Source organism: Hordeum vulgare, chromosome 3H (assembly GCF_904849725.1).
Source record: "Hordeum vulgare subsp. vulgare chromosome 3H, MorexV3_pseudomolecules_assembly, whole genome shotgun sequence".
In the NCBI taxonomy this organism is placed as follows: Eukaryota; Viridiplantae; Streptophyta; class Magnoliopsida; order Poales; family Poaceae; genus Hordeum; species Hordeum vulgare.
The window spans coordinates 137,192,842-137,198,453 of NC_058520.1; the positions used below are offsets into that span (position 1 = coordinate 137,192,842).

Sequence of the window (5,612 nt, forward strand, 5' to 3'; positions counted from 1 at the left end):
ACCACTCTCTTCTCGTAAGAAGATAAAGCGATATTTTTCTCATTGCCATTTCTTTCTCTTCACCTTTTCCTTGCCATGGTGTGTAAGCCCTCTTTTCAAAATCTTCTATTATATAGTATACAATCCAAAAAGCATATGATTCGATCACCTCCAAGTTTCAACATGACACTAAGAGCCAACATTCCTGGTTAACAGAAAACTATGACAACAAACTACCATCACACGGAATATATAAGTGTGTGTGTATATTCTTCAGGTTCTCAATATTTAACACCGGAAATGTACATAATAACATTTCACTGAAAGTTTCTTGTGATATGCACGTTCGATCTTCGGGTTCCTTTTCTCCTATCAAAGCAACTCCTTTTCCAATCTATCAAAAAAAGTAGCTCCCACGCAAATGGGGCTTGGATCGGCGAAGCAGCGAGAGAGGAAGTACTCGTCAAGCTCGATAACGATCGAGAACCAGCTTGATAGTTGACTGGCGGTGGTAGGCTGTGAGAAGACGTGATGCAGTCTAGCTCACTCACTGCAGGAAGTAGTTCTACACACATCAATATTCAAACACAAAAATTGAAATATGACACACTATTCAAAAAAAGCGCAATATGCACACAACATGATATTATTGTATTCATGCACTTGTCATGCGCACAACAGGTGCGCATTTGAATTTGAAAATAAAGTAATCATTATTGGATATGCATATATAGACTTTTCATGCATAAATTGAATCCTACATGCACCTACAATCATGAATCAAACCTGCACATGTGAAATACCTCTATATTGGTGACGATTGATTTTTTTCCATTTTGGTAGCCATCTGCAATCATGCATCAACTCTCCAAATCATATCATGATCTAAATTGTCCTAATTTGGAAGTCTGCACATTATAACAAGCATCAATTTCAAGGTTAGGGAAACGCTGATATGATTCACTTTTTACAATGCATTTTCACCCATAAGATGGCAAAAGAAATTGGATTTGACACTATAGTGATCATCTGCAGATTTTGAATTATTCCTTTTAAAACTTGTGAAAAAAGATGCTCATATATTGGCATATATTGAAAATCAGTGAAAAGATGCTAAATTATTGCCATATTATTTTATTGAAGTCAGATTACTGAAGATTCTGTTCTTGGCAAGAACATATTTATTTAGCATTGTGCAGCACCGCATAAACTATCAATCACAGATATATCAACAACATGGTTTCCACTTTTAGAGATTCTCAAAAGCCAATTCAAACTGATTAGTACAGGTGGAGGCCTCTCCTATTTTCTTCAATTAATCTTACCTCTTTTATATAATCTTCTTTCAACATCTGAGATATATTATTGAAACAAAGTACATACCTCACTGGATTATGTTTGTCTCTAATATAGTTACCCTGGAACAATTGGAAGTATTGAATTGATGGGAAAGAAGCCAAGCCTGCAAGTCAACGAGGAATATGAAGTTAACTCTGATGTGCTGCTATCGCCATCTGTGTGACCTCGTCGGTTCTCCAATCCATCTGCCACGCTCTTCTCAAATGTCTGCTCCCTGCGGCCTATCCATCACAACTATAATACTATCCCAAGGGGGTAGCGACGTGGGAACGACGCCGTTACCCGACTCGCCTTGGAGTCTTAGGATTTCGCCCGATGGCCATGGTCCGAAGGTGCTGGGCGAGGAGAGGGTCCACAACGACCACCAAGGTGGAAAACGACGTCCACAGACGACGTGCCGTCTAGGCTTTCGCTCAGAGCCACCTCGCCGAGCAACCCCACGCAATCGGACTAAGGACGGCACAGTGAAAGGTAGACGCTTGGGACCTCCCTAAAGTATATGCTTCTGAACAGTACATAAGATCTGAAAGATTGACAAGTATTTCCTATCAGCATTTTCAAAATGGGAAAATGACAAGACAAGTACCCAGATTAAATGCTGACAAGTAACCAAAACTCAAGAGCAAGTGCTTGGTTTGCCAATCTAGCATGGAAAAAGATAATTGGCCCTAATATGATAATTGGGTACAGACCTGCGCGAGCACCATCTCGCCGGACTCGCGGGGGGCGGCAGCGGGGCTCTCTCTCTCTGCAGCGCGGCGAGCGGTTAGCGCTAGGGCTCGAGGCGAACTGAACTTGGGGAAGACGCGGAGGGTGGTGGTGCGGCGCGCCGGCGTATTGGGCGCGGACGCGTGCGCGGCCGCCGCCGCCAGCGCCGCTGAGTCCCGCGAGAAGGCGTCGAATGCGCGGTGCTCGCTGGCGCAGTCGTCCCGGTCGCCGGTGACGGCGGGGAGGTGTGCGCAGATGCCAATGCCCATCGCCCGTAGCTTCTAATATGTCTCCCGTAGGGGCACGAAGAAATCACCGTAGCGGAGGTGCCAACGCGATGGGTTCGGCGTCCCTGCCGAGGCCAACGCGAGAGCGGGGGCGTGGCGGCTGGGCAAGGGAGTTGGGGGAGATAGGGACCTGGGAGGTGCGTGAGTGGGTTGTGGCTGTTGGATGAATCTCGTACGTGTGTTGAGATACAATTAGGGCCTTTTTTAGTGAACCGGTTCTTTTCTTTATTTAATCGCCTGTTTTATGGAGGGATGGAAAAAATCGATGGAAGTGTCAGCGGAAGGAGGTGGGGAGCGAACGAGAGGTCGAACCATCGCTGCCACGTCGAACCATCACGACGTTCGATCCTGCTTTAATAGTTGAGATGTTTGACAACTTGCGGTTCTTTGAACTTGATATTGAAATGTCACCGACTTTAGTAATAAATCATATATAACGGAAAACAAGCATAAATAAATGCCATCCACAACTGGAGTACAGATGAAATTAAAAAAGAATAGGAAAGTAAATGTCACCTCTTAAGACTAAACTGTTGAAGGTAATGAAGATCAGGTACATCAGATGACTCCTACATAAATGATAGAAAAATGGTTCTCAAATACTAACGTGTTAGTGCCTTACATGTAGAAAAAGCGCATTTAGAGCATAAAACATCAAATCAAATAATCAAACACTTCAAAAGCTGACAAAGGTCTACATTTGGGCATGACAAAGATTGATCATAACATCCAGGGTGTATTAGTATAAGGTCAGATACGAATCATCACTAAATATATTTACCACAAACAAGAAACGTGGTTTTCCAATGTAAGAATAACACTGAAATTGCTCTGACTAATATTAATGCTTGTACCTCATCTGGCTCCCTAACATTCTCGTCCAAGTTCTTCTCATATTGTTACGAAGATGCGCCTTTGGTTCCTTCCTCTTGGATCAGTGGTATGCATGCACGGTGCCATTTCTTCTCGGAGGTCTACCAGGAATAGACCCTGGCTTGAACCTTGACGCCTCATGCCTCACAAGCTCTGGAGGCACGGGACTATTGCTCTGCACAAGCATCTGCTTAAGTTCATAGAAAATGTCAGTGTCCTCCATGGTCAAAAACGATGTCGAGAGCCCCTTCTTCCGGGCACGTTCGGTCCTCCCGATACGATGCGTGTACAGATCGATCGAGCTAGGCATCTCGTAGTTGATCTCGTGAGCGACCTCCGGGACGTCAATGCCGCGGGCGGCCAGGTCGGTGGCCACGAGCGCGTTGAACCTGCCGTTCCTGAACCCGTCGAGGCTGGCCTTCCTCTCGTCCTGCGACTTCCCCCCATGCAGCGCCGTCACCCTGCTCAACCCCGCGTATTCCAAATCATTGGTCAGCTTCTCCACGGAGTTCTTCGTGTTGTAGAACACAATGGCCGTCCTTCTGTCCTTGCCGAGGTCAGCGAGGATCCTCGTCAGCCGTGGCATCTTCTCTTGCACCTTCACCATGACCACATTCTGGGCGACGAGGTCCGCCGCCTTGCCGGCGAAGCCGACCGTGACGGCCACCGGGTTCCGGAGATACTTCCTGGCGAGCCGCTCCATTGGCGGCGGCATGGTAGCGCTGAACAAGTGGGTCATCATGTATGTCCTCGCCTCGTCCAGCTCCTCGTCCGTGTTCTCCGGTTTCAGGTGGCTCGGAGGCATCTCGTCGAGCACGCCGACGACCTGCGGCTCGAACCCCATGTCGATCATCCTGTCGGCCTCGTCGAGCACCACGTAGTTGCACCGGTTGAGTATGGCGTACCTGCTCTCCAGGCAGTCGAGGAGCCTGTCCGGCATCGCGACGATGACCTCGCACCCCCGCTCGAGCATGCTCGCCTGCTTCTGGATCGTCGACTGGCCGTCCGCCTTGCCACCCACGATGGACACGACCCTGATACCTAGGCATGCCGCCAGCATCACCGTCTCCCTCTCGATCTGCTGCGCCAGCTCCCGTGTCGGCGCCAGGACGAGCGCGTACGGGCCCTCGTCCGCCTCGCTGTGGCTGGTCGGTGGCGGCATGCCGGCGATGTAGGCCAGCATGGGGAGCACGAAGGCGGCGGTCTTGCCGGAGCCGGTTTGGGCGACGCCGATGACGTTGCGCCGCTGGAGGCCGAGCGGCACGGAGGCCATCTAGATCGGCGTGGTCTTTCTGTATCCCGCCCTGTCGACGTTCCGGAGCAACTCGGCGCCGAGCCTGCTCTTCGCCCAACTCCGCATGGGCCGGGGCACGTGGGAGCCCCCTGTAGGAGATGCCGAAGTCCTTGCGCAGGATCCGCCGGTCACGCTCCGTCATCTCGTCGGCGCGCTTGTCCGTCCAGTGCATGTCCACGCGCATGTCCAGTGCGTCGTACGTCGCCGCGGCGCCGGCACCGTAGTCCTTCTGGAGCGCGGCCGCCGCGACCTTCTTCTGCTCGCGTCGGTCGATGCCGGCGAGGAAGCCGCGGCCGTAGAGCAGCAGCGTGCCGTGCTCTGGCTGGTTGTTGGCGGCGTCGACGCGGCTGGTGTCGTCCGTGCTCGCCCAGTCGAAGCGGAACCTATCCCGCGGCTTGGCGACCACGATGGGTCCGGCGTCCCTGCCGAGGCCAACTCGAGAGGGGGGCATGGCGGATGGGCAAGGGAGTTGGGGGAGATGGGGACGTGGGAGGTGCGTTAGTGGGTTGTTGGATGAATCTCGTACGTGGGTTGAGATACAATTAGGGCATTTTTTAGTAAACCGGTTTTTTCTTTATTTAATCGCCTGGTTTATGAAGGGATGGAAAAAAATCGGTGAAAGTGCCAGCGACAGGAGGTGGAGGTGGGGAGCTAACGAAAGGTCGAACCATCCCGCTGGTTGAACAGTCACGACGGCACATCCTGCTTTAATAATGGAGATGTACAATAGTTCTAGAAAAAGCAAGCGTCACACAACTTATATGGTAGGATGAGATCAAAATGATGTACGTTGCCACCAAGTAAAATAACAGATAACTTATATATCCAGACATAAAATTGCATGTACACTAACTTTTTGTCGCAGCGAAGCAAGAACAATTTTTTTCTTTCTAAAATTGCTTGTACTTTTAAAATTACATACATCTAACTGATCAATGAACCGTAACTCCTGATAGCGATATGATATAAAAATATAAATCACTAACAGATACGCAAAGGACCAAAGTTTTGCAGCCGAACAAGCCTCTCCTATTTCTCTCTCCCTCTCTAGCTAGACCAAATTATGCATGGGGACGGATGGACGGGCTGCCTGCAAGACTCCCCGCTGTCTC

At 49.6% G+C, this 5,612-nt stretch overlaps 1 pseudogene; it reads right to left on the bottom strand.

The window, feature by feature from the left end:
- Window positions 1-3,267: 3,267 nt before the first annotated feature.
- LOC123441577 lies at window positions 3,268-4,951 on the bottom strand (annotated as a pseudogene).
- Window positions 4,952-5,612: the final 661 nt, after the last annotated feature.